Consider the following 12502-nt stretch of genomic DNA (forward strand, 5'->3'; position numbering starts at 1 on the left):
TGTGTGTGTGTGTGTGTGTGTGTGTGCATGTGCGTGCCCTGGAACTGCTTCTCTGGTTGAAATCTGATCAGTATAAAGGATATATAAAAAAAAAAAAATCACAAAATCTCAGGGGCATAGAAGAATAACTATTTATTCAACTTACGGATCTGAAAGTCAGCTAGGGTGATTCTTCTTCATGCAGCATGTCTGATAGTCACCTGGGATGACTTTGCTCCACTTGTGTTTATTCTAGAGCCCAGTGTGAAGGCACAGGAGCTACCTGGGAGAAGCTCTATTCTTGGAGATGGCAGCATCTCAGCAGGGCAGTCCCAACTGAGCAAACATATTTCAAACCCTGAAATGTATCAGGTCTACGAACATCCGCTTGGCCAAAGCAAGTCACATGGCCAAGTTCAAACTTAAGAGGCAGGGAAGTGCACTCACTTTTTGTGGACGGAACAGAAGTACATGGGAAATGGTATGGCTGCAGAGCAAAGAATTGAAGCCACACTTGAAACATAGTGGCTCAGAAAATGTGTCTAGAACCCCGCTTCTATTGCTTACAAGCCATGCCATAACTAGATATAATTATGAATGAACTGAGAGATCTCTTTCTGTTCTGACTCTGCTACCAAGCAGCTGTGGGTTATTGGCTAAGTCAGTTCATCATGCTTTGTTTCAAAAATGGGGATAATAATGCTTATCCATAGGGAAAGATCAATTGGATTTGATCTTTTAATGATTCTATGATTTAGGGAGAAATATGGAATCCATAGTCAACACATCTTGGAAATAAAAGTGGGTTTGTTTTCTCTCTTGTATTTAGTCATTTTAAAAATCCCCTCATTTTAAAATACTTTTTTAAGATTATAAGTAAAAATAAAAGACTGCCTTTAAAACCCTCACACCTGATTCCGTATTCAATTCTCCTCACAATGGAAATCATTGTTGGTATGTTGCCTATATCTTTCTACATCTTTTCATGACTTTATGTATATGCATGTATTACTCACACACATGATCATATTCTTCCATATCGTAGCTTGCTCTTTTACTTTGCTGTATCTTGGTCTTTTCATTTTGGTCTATGTAAATCTATTTCATTCTTTTAAAATCTTTTGTATTCCCAAGTGTGAATGTACCAGAATATATTTAACACTTGTTCCTTTAATGATCACTGCAATGCTTCCAGATACAGTAGAATCCCCATCCCTTATCTGTGGGGTACACGTTCCAAGACCCCCAGTGGATGCCTGAAACGATGGATAGTACAGAACCCTATAGACATATATATTTCCTATGCAATGCTTAGAATCAATGACCTAAGTATTACCCTAAAAAGCCAGGGAAGAAAAAAAGCATGTAAACTCAATGTAAATAGAGGAAAAGCAATAGTAAAGAGCAGAAGACAATGAAATACAAAGATAGGGAAAATTTACAAGCCAAAAGCTGATTCTTTTCAAAGATCAACAGATCTTTTAATCAACTTCTACCTAGACTGATTCAGAAGAAAGTACAAGAGCACAAATTACCAATGTGAAGAATGAAGGGGTTATCTCTACAGATCTTACGGACATTAAAGAGGTAGTAAAAGAATATTATATCAATTACTTAATATCAACAAATTCAGCAACTTGGAATAAATAAATAAAAATCCTTTAAATAATACAACTAACCCAAATTAACATAGATGAAACATAAATAGTCAAAATCAAAATTAAAACTTTTATCTAAGACCTTATCGCAAAGACATTATTCACTCAGAGAAGTCTTTCTTTGGTGAATTCTACAAAATATTTTAAAAAGAAATAATACCAGTATTAAACAAAGTTTTTCAAATCAGAGAGGAGGAGGGAACACAACCCAATACATTGCATGAGTAGATAAACACTGTGCAAGGTTAGTTTCACATTCACTGAACTGTTCACTTTAAAATGGTTAATTTAATGATATGCAAATTTCACCACAATAAAAAAATCAAAGAATGTAATTCACCATATTAACAGAATAAAGGGAAAAACACTATAATTATTTCAATAGATGCAGAAAACATTTTATTTATTTATTTTTTTACAAAATGCAGCACCAATTTGTGATAAAATTTCTGAGCAAATGAGGAATACAAGGAAACTTCTTCAATCCAAATAAGGGCAACTATAAAACTTAGAGATAACATTATCCTTAATGGTATCATATTGAACACTAAGATATAAAACAAGGCAAGGATTCCCACTCTCATTGCTTCTATTCAACATTGTAAAGGAAATCCTAACCATTTTCAATAATAAAAGAAAGATGTAAAAGGCATAAAAATCAGAAAGGAAGAAGCAAACTGTCTATTTAAAAATGATTGATTGTTTACAAAGATAATCACAAGGAATCTAAAAATTATTACAACAGGTAATAAGTACGTTTAGCAAGGTTATAGGATTTGAGGCTTTCTTTAAAAATCAATAGCATTGTTATACACATAACTATGCAATTAAGAAATAAAATTCAAAAACAATTCCCTTTATAATAGCATCAAAATGTAAAATAATTAGCATTTTTTTCCCAATACATGTAGAAGATCTCTACCCTAAAAACTTAAAAGCTATTCTAAGAAAAAATATAGAAGACCTAATTACCAAATCCTATGATACTGGTATTGAAATTGACAGATCAGTACAAAAGAGGGTCCAAAAATAGACCCACACTTATATGGCAATCTGTTTTTTTAACAAAGGTACCAGAGCAATACAATAGTGAAAGGAAAGTCTTTTCCACAAATGGTGCTGTAGGAATTGTATATTCATAGGGGGAAAAAAACAAAAAAAGAATGTCAACACTTAACCCAAATGTATTTGAGATGGATAATAGACCTAAACATAAAGGCTAAAACCATAAAACTTTTTAGAATATTAGTAAGTATATAATAAATATTAAAAAAAAGCATTATCTTCATGATCAAGAATAAGCAACAGTTTCTTAAACAGGTCATAGAAAGCATAACCACAAAAGAAATAATGTGATAGATGAGACCTCATAATATAAAAATTCTACTCCACAAAAGATACCATTAAGAAAATGAATAGACAAGTGATAGACTATGAGAATAAATAAATACTCATAAATACTCAAAAAGGACTGTCATCTAGAGTAAATACATAATTCCTATAACTCAACAATAAAAAGGCAAACAATAAATAATAAGCAATATATTTACATACCCTTCACAAAGAAATATACAAGTGACAAATGAGCAAATGATAAAGTGTTCAATGTATTAGTCATCATGGAAATGCAAACTAAAACCACAATGAGATATAACTACACACCTACCAAAATGGCTAAAATTAAATATACTGATAACATTAGATATTAACAAAGATGTGAAGCAACAAGACTCTCTTACATTCTTGATGGCAGTATACAAAGTCACAACTACTGTGGGGAAAAGTTCTGACAGATTCTGATAAAGATAAGTATGTGCCTATCCTGTCATCCAGCAAATCCAATAATCAAAGAAATCAAAGATTATGTCCACACAAAGACTTTTACATGAATGTTCATAATGACATTATTCTTAATAGGCAAAAGCTGGAATCCAACCAAATGTCTACCAAATGATCAACAGATAAACAAAATGATGGATATCCATATAGTGGACTACAATGCAGCCATTAAAGGAACTGAACTACTACATTAGGACCCAAGATGGAGGAGTAGATAAACACTGTGCCTAAGTCCTAAATAATAACTAAATTATAGAACAATCAACCTGGAGGAACATCTGAAGTCTAGCCAAACAGAAATCCTATAACTAAAAATATAAAAAAGAAGCCACGTCGAGACTCGTCGGAGGGGCAGAGATGTAGAACGGGCCCCAAACCTCCCTGTGGTGGTTGAGAATCAGGAGGGATATCTCAGCCATGGGGATAATGCCCAGAGGACTGAGGGACCCTAGGCCCCCACACCAGATTCCCCAGCCCAGAGTACCGGTGCCAGGAAGAGAAGCCACCATAACATCTGACTATGAAAAACAGTGGAGACTGCAACCATTCGGGTGGGACAGTAGACTGAAAGAAACGCAGATGCCCTCTTAAATGGCCCGAGCACAGACTCACTCACACAGAGGCACTTACCTTGGGCTCCAGTGGAGGTGACTCAGGGGCCCTCAGAAACACATGGGGGGCAAACTGAGCGGTGTGGTTTCAGGAGGAGGACTGCAGAACAGTCGGCATTTTCCCAGTGAGGAGTCTTCTTCTCATGCAGCCGGCAGGCGGGTGCCATCTTTCCTATGTTGAGCCCACTCCCTGAGGCCAAATCTGAATCTGACTGGCATGGCAGGCTCTGCTACTCGCCCTGTTGACTCAGCTGGGAACCCGCCCTACCCAACTCCCACACTGCTGGAAGCGTTTTCTCCAAGAGCGGCCAGCCCCTCCCAAATTGCACTCTTTCTAGGAAAACTGTTGGAGTCCATGGGCCCCAGGCAGGCATTGATGGCCTAGGTGGGCTCTGAGACTTTTGCTGAGTTGCTCCAGGCTCAAAATTGGCACCAAACCAGAGTCTGCATTAACCTGTTGATCACAACTCTTCCCACTCTAGTGACTCCCTGAGGCCCTTCCTCTCTTTAACTTGCATACCGCTTGAGGCTTTATCAGTGACTGAGTGTTAAGGGAGCTGGAAGGTAGAAGCAGCCTCCAGGTGTCCTGGCTTTTTGCAGTTACCCCAGGCCTGGTACTGGTGGGAGACATTCTCAATTAGCAGCATGGCCTTTCCTACGCATCTCCAGGTTTAGCACAGAGACCAAACAACTGTGGATCCCTTTGTAGGTCCTACCAGGTAGCCCCTGGCCAGTCACAGGCAGTGGCTCAACTGGGCCTGCACCAGCGCTCTTCCCAAGAAGCCCCAGAACAAATATACTTGGAACTTGGCTTCAGATCACAGCAGAACATTGCCCAATTAGCCACACAAACAGCACACACAAAGGGTGGTGTCAACAGAGACCAGAACCTACTGGGGTGAATCCCACTCAGTGGGGTAAGTCTCCTGCACAGCAGTCTATAAGCTGTGGATGTGGCCAAACTCCACAGCCAGTCAACCTGAGAGTCAATGCCACCCACTGACAGGCCAATAGCAATCAAGGCTCAACTATAACAGGAGGGCACACACAAGGGACACTCCTGGAGCACCCGGCTCAGGTGACCAGGAAGACTGTGCCAGGGCCCCAGAGGACACCTACTACATAGGGCCACACAGCTAAGACTGGGAGACATAGCAGATCTACCTAACACATAGAAACAAACACAGAGAGGCAGACAAAATGAGGAAACAAAGAAATGCATTCTAAACGAAAGAACAGGAATAAAAATTAAATTAAATAGAGAACTAAATTAAATGGAGGCAAGCAATCTACCAGAGACAGAGTTCAAAACAATGGTTATAAGGATGTTCAAGGAACTTAGTGAGAACTTCAACAAAGAGAGGGCAAGCATAAAAAAGGACATAGAAATCATAAAAAAGAACCAGTCAGAAGTAAAGAATAAAATAACTGAAATGAAGAATGCAGTAGAGGAATAACAGGATTGAATCAGTTATTTGGAAGATAAGGTAGCAGAAAGCACCCAACCTGAACAGCAAAAAGAAAAGAATATTTTTGTTTTTAAATGAAGATAGTTTAAGAGACCTCTAGGACAACGTCAAGTGTAACATTTGCATTATAGGGGTACCAGCAGGAGAAGAGAGAAAGCAAGAGGTTTAGAACTATTTGAAGAAATAATGACTGAAAACTTTCCTAACCTGGTGAAGGAAATAGACATATAAGTCCAGGAAGTGCAAAGTCCCAAGCAGGATGAACCCAAAGAGGTCTGCACCGAGCCACATTATAATTAGAATGGCAAAGGTGAAAGGCAAAGAAAGAATCCTAAAAACAGCGAGAGAAAGGCAACTATGAACTTATAAGGGAGCTTCCATAAGATGTCAGCTGATTTTCCAACAGAATCTTTGCAGGCCAGAAAGAATTAGCAGGAAATATTCAATGTGATGAAAAGCAAGACCTACCATCAAGACTAGGCTAGCATTAAAAATCGAAGGACAGATAAAGAGCTTCCCAAACAAGAAAAAGCTAAAGGAGTTCATCACCACCAAATCAGTATTACAAGGAATGTCAGAGGGACTTCTTTAAGACAGAAAATAATAAAATCAAAATTATGACTAATAAAATGGCAAAGCCACATGTCTATTAACAATTACTTTCAATGTAAATGGATTCAATGCTCCAATCAAAAGACATAGGAGGGCTGAATGGATAAGAAAACAAATCCCTCACATGTCCTGCCTACAAGAGACTGACTTAATATTGAAAGACGCACAGAGACAGAAAGTAAAGGGATGGAAAAAGATATTTTATGAAAATGGAAATTAAAAAACCAAACAAAAAAGCTGTAGTAGCAATACTTATACCAGACAAAATGGACTGTAAAACAAAGGCTATAAGAAGAGACAGTGAAGGACCCAGCAATCCTACTTCAGGGTCCTGATCTGAAGAAACTGAAGCTACTTCAAGGGGACGTGTGCATCCATATGTTTATTGCAGCATTGTTTACAATGGCCAAGATATGGAGGCAGCTCGGATGTCCATCGATGGAAGAACGGATAAAGAGGAGGTGGCATATGTACACAATGGAATATTGCTTGGCCATGGAAGGGAATGGGTTCTTGTCATCTGCGGTGGCATGGATGGACCAGGGGGGTATTGAGCTGAGTGGAATATATCAGACAGAGAAAGACAGATGCAATGTGATTTCACTTGTATGTGGAATCTAAGAACAAAATTAAGGAAAAAACAGAAACAGACTCATAGATACAGAAAACATTTTGGTGGTGGCCAGATGGGAGGGAGATTGGGGGTGTGGGTGAATGAAGGGGAAGGGATTAAGTACAAATTGGTTGTAAGGAAGTAGTCATGGGGATGTAGGGGATAGCATAAGGAATAGAGTCCATAATATTGTTATGGTGTCAGATGCGTACTAGTTTTGTTTGGGTGACAGTTGGGAGGATGTTTGGGGGCAGGGGAAAAAGGTGAAGGGATTAAAAGTACAAATTGGTAGTTGCAAAACAGTCATAAGGATGTAAAGTAAAGCATAAGGAATATAGTCAATAATATGGTAATTACTATGTATAGTGCCAGGTGGGTACTAGACTAGTCAGGGGGATCATTTCTTAAATTACATAAATGTTTAACCACTATGCTGTACACCTGAAATTAATATAAAATAGTATTGAATGTCACCTGTAATTGATAAATTTAAAAAGAAGAAAAAAGGGGAAGGGGAATAAGAGGTCCAAGTTTCCAGATATAAAACAAATAAGTCATGGGGATGCAATGTACAGCATGGGGAATATAGTCAATAATATTGTGATAGCATGATACAGTGTCAGATGGTTGCTGGACTTATCATGGCGATCACTTCTTTAGGTATATAAATGTTGAATAACTACGGTATGCCGCTGAAACTAATATAATATTGTACGTTAACTATATTTTTAATAAAAATCTTAAAAAGAAAAAAAAAGAACTGAACTACTGATAGCTGAAAACATCAGGCTTAGTGAAAGAAGACCATTTTTGAAAAGTAGAGATTATGAGTCATTGTACATGAAATTCTAGAACAGGCAATCTAATCTATAGTGGGAAAGAATCAGAATAGCAGTTGCATTTAGGAAAGGGTGAGTTCAGTGATTGTCTGGGAATGGGTATGAGGGAACTTCCTGGGATAATAGGAATGTTCTATCTCTTGAGAGGGGTTTGGGTTACACAGGTAAATGCATTTGTCACACCTCTGTGCATACCTCAAGATTTGTGCATTGCTTTGTACGTAAATTTCACAACAAATGAAAAAAGAATAAACAAATATTGAGTTTCATTAATGATATGAATGCTGAAATTTTTAGAGTGTACAGATGCTTGCAGTCTCCTTTGAAGTGCAAAAAAATCAATTAATGGATGGATAGATATGTTATAAAACACGTATAGTAAAATGTTAATGGTACTTTATAAATAGTTTGGCAGTTCTTCAAAAGGTTAAACATCGAGTTACCATATGACCCAGCAACTCCACTCCTAGGTATGCATATATACCCAAAAGAAATGAAAACATATGTCCACATGAAAACTTGTATACAAATATTCATAGCAGCATTATTCTTAATAGCCAAAGAGTGGAAACAACCCATATGGCCATCAACTGATGAATGGATAAATGGAATATCATTTGATAATTAAAAGCAATGAAGTACTAATATACATTGCAACATGCGTGAATCTTGGAGACATTCTACTAAGTGAAAGAAGCTAGTCACAGGAGGTCACATATTGCATGATTCTGTTTATATGAAATTCCAAAATAGGCAAATCTATAGAGACAGAAAGTAGATTATTGGTTTTCTAGAGCTGGAAGATGATGAAAATGACAAGGGAAGGGGGTGTGGGAAGGGCAGTGACTGACAATGGGTATGGTTTCTGGGAAGGAGTGATAAAAACATGCTAAAATCAATCATGGTGATGGTTGCACAACTCTGAATATACTAAAAAGCATTGAATTGTATACTTTAACTAGGTGAATTGTATGGTATGTGAATCATATTTCACTAAGGCTATCATAGGTGGTGGATATACAAGTGTTTACTCTAAAGTTATTTAAACTTTGCTGTATGTTTGAAAACTTTACAAGTAAAACAATCTTAATAAAATCTTGCTAGGAACTGTCTTAAGTTTAAAGATTAATATGAACAAAACTGATATCGGTACACTATTGAGTCTTTCCACGTAGGAAGAGACCACCTGCTCTTTAAATCCTTTTTCAGCATCCTTGACATTTATGATCTCAGGGCACCTCTGATAAATGTGTGACAGGATCCACTATTCCATCACTGCAGAGTTCTGTATGTTAAAAGACCTTCCTTATATGCTAACAAGACAAAAATCCCTGTCACTGCTCACTAGAACTTGTTCTTAGCTTTTTGAAATTTCTCTCCCATTTCATTCCATAACAGTCATACATCTATGAGTCTCTGGTTTTTTCAGGCTTTGTAAGCCTGGTTCCTTCAGCTGTTTTTCCATTTGCATGATTCTGAGACCCTTCACTATCCAGGGTATCTTTCTCTGAAAAATCTTTAGTTTTTCCTAACTTCCTAGGTATACCAAGAATGAAGCAGTGTGGTTCAGGTAAGGCCTGATGAGCATGGATTAGAGAGGAATTATCCTCCCTCATCCAAAACATGTTACTTCTATTAATACAATCTAGAATTACAATAGCTTTTCCCAGCAGCCAAAGCTCACTACAATGGAACGTAAAACCCATGAGTCTATTCCCGTGTATTATCAAGTACACTATGTTTTTCCATCTATACCTGAAATGACCTCTTCTTTTATTAAACTAAAGGACTTTCCTCAACACGTGTTCAGGGTGGTAAGTGTCTTGATGCCTGGTTTAGTGGCCACCTAGCTTTCAGAGAGCTGCTGCTCTGGATTTGCATCATTTTCATAATGAATAAAGCATGGAGAATCACAGCTGGTTGCGATATTCATAAGCTTTCCAGATTGGACGAGACCTTAAAAGACTGTCTCATCCCTCCTCCTGTCACCAAGCACGATGATATCTACACCAATCCTCTTCAGAGAGAGGGCAGCAGCTGTCACCAATCTACCCAGATCTCTAGGCTGTCCCTCTGTGACCCAGTCTCAGGTTAGCATATTCCTGTTGATTAAGAGTTTTGAGAGGCTTGGATGAATGCAGTCCTGAAATTAGCAGGAAGTAGTGGAAATAATTCGCCTGCACTCAGCGTCTTGTGCCGACAGCATCTGCCAAACTAGGGGAATTGCGGGCAAGCTGAGATGCTGTGCTCGCCAAGGGTGATGAGGGAGCTTGGAGCTCCCTGCACCAAGGGCCGATAATTACTTACTCCCCACTATCTACTTGCAGAGGATGCTATGAATAGAACTCCATCGCACCACATGCTGCCTTTACCCTACGAAGGGAAAGATTTTCCAAGGAAAGTAGGTCAGTGCAGTTCCTGGTTAGAGGGTCACTTCACCCATCATCTGGGTCAGTCCCAAGACCTAGAGTGTCTTACTAGTGAGAGACCAGCATTCAGAGTGCAGGGAGATTTAACTTGTTCTTTTACAACATTTCTGCCAGACTACAAGTATCACAGATCTGGAGACAAGATGTGGGTCATGAGATTCCAAAACTGGTCTTTGAGTTACGAGATTCAAACAGCATCAGCTACTCCAAAAGGCTCACTAACTGCTGTGGTGGTGTTAACATATGTCCATAATGTTTTTGAGACTCCTCCCTCCAGGAAGTGGAGCTTCATTTCCCTCCCCTTAAGTGTGGGCTGGATTTAGCGATTCGCTTCTAACAAACAGATTGTGGCAAGGGAAAAACACTTACTTTATAATGGAGAAAACCAGCAGACAATTTCTTAACCAAATGATTAACAGTAATGTCGATATCATGTAGCCAGAGCTGTCTTTACAGATAGGCAACCTGTTTAGCTACACAGGGCTCCACTCTTGGAAGAGCTCCTCACTTATTTCAGTACTCTACTTTTGGCATATTGAAATTCTTAACAATTTTATCTTTGAAGTTAAGTCTGATGGGCAACGGAATATGTTTGTGAGCAGAGGAGATGCATGCAATATTTATGTCCACTGTTCCTTGCCACCCCGTTTACATAGAGCATTTGGATGCCCCATGAGCACAAGATTCAGAGGACCCATGATGCATGCAAGTTCAGCAAGACGCAAAGCAAGTACAAGGTAAGGTACTGCATCTACGACAGAGTAACCAGGGACACTGGTGCCTTTAGAAGCCACACTTCCCATCTGAACCAGAATTTGCTTTGAACAGAGAAGGAAGGTAGTGGAGTTCTATGAAGCATAAATCACCAAGAAACCCTATCATATCCTTCCTTACTCATGTTATTTCCTGTTTTGTTTTAGCCAACTACTGATGGTAAGAATGATAATAGAAGGAAAGAGAAATATAAGGCCACCAATATTCCTTTTCCCTTTAGTCTTTTTCTTATCAGTAAGCAGAAAGTAGAGAGTGTTGGTAGAATGTGTATATATCAGGAAGTGAAATAAAAACAGTTGAGTTAGTTTTGGTAAGACTAAAACACATGCATGTGAAAGCTTGAAAATACAAATTGTGTAATTTTGATGATTCGGCATACAAGTTCTCATATTTGTAATTAAAAGTGTCACTGCATACTAAAAACAATAAAATACACAGCCATAATTTATAATATTATTTTTTCTTTATTTAGAGTGACATTAAATAAATAGCAAACAAACAAATAAAAAGCAATGTAAGAAGTTGAGAAATTGTGAAGAAAAAGAAAAATCTTTGTATTTTAACACCTTTAACTTTTTCCCCCTGGTTTTTGAACAAGAAGCTTCACATTTTAATTTTTCACTGGGCCCTGAAAATTATTTAGCCAACCCTGCATCTACCCCTGATATTACGTGAACACCTCAGATATTCTTCCCCCAAATACTTAACTCTAGTCTAATCCTAAGTAAGAGTCAGACACGCGCAAATTCAGGGACATTCTCAAAATACCTAAACAGTGTTCTTCAAATGTGTTCAGATCATAAAAGGGAAGAAAAGGCCAGAACACTGTCACAGAATGGAGGACATTAAGAAGACATGGTGACCTATTTCAACATGGCGCCTGGGGTCACATCCTGGAACAGGAAAAGATCGACAGTGGAAAATCTGGTGAAATCCAAATAAAGCCTGTGGTTTAGTTGAGAGCACTCATATTAGCCACTCATGTTCATTGCATAGTTTTGATAAATGTAGCATCAGTATATAAGAGGTTAACATTAGGGGAAATGGCCAGATGACAGATCTATGAGCTCTAGGTACTACCTTTGTAACTCTTCTATAAATCTAAATTATTTCAAAATAATTTCTGTTAAGAAAAGCATTAACTCAGGATCTACTATGTGTGGAATACCACTAAAGGTGTATTGATGTGTATATTCTTTAATCTGCATAATAGCACTATGATATGTGTGTGTATGTGTGTGTGTATATATATTCTCATATTACATTAAGGAAACTGACCTTCAGAATGTCAAAATGGTCACCTAAAATCATAAATATCTAAAGTGGTGAACCTAGGATTGAACCAAGTCCAAATGTCATTTTCTTCTCTGTGCATCATTATTCCTCATTGTCTCCCAAGTGAAGTCCAAAGTCCTGAGCATTATAAACCAACGTGTCCCTTATTTTGCATTGGTTCCAGGCTTATATTAATATTATTTTCCACTATGCTGTTTCACATATGTAACTTCCCACCATATTTAGCTTCTTTCTGATCACTAGGCACAGACTGTATTTTCCCTACTTTATGTCCAGATTCACATTGCTTCCTCTGCCTACCACACCCCTCCTTCCCCACCTGAAATACCCACAAACCCAATCTTACTTGATACTTATGACCTAGCTCTATTGCTTCTTTCCCC

Source organism: Rhinolophus sinicus, linkage group LG04 (assembly GCF_036562045.2).
Source record: "Rhinolophus sinicus isolate RSC01 linkage group LG04, ASM3656204v1, whole genome shotgun sequence".
Taxonomy (NCBI): domain Eukaryota; kingdom Metazoa; phylum Chordata; class Mammalia; order Chiroptera; family Rhinolophidae; genus Rhinolophus; species Rhinolophus sinicus.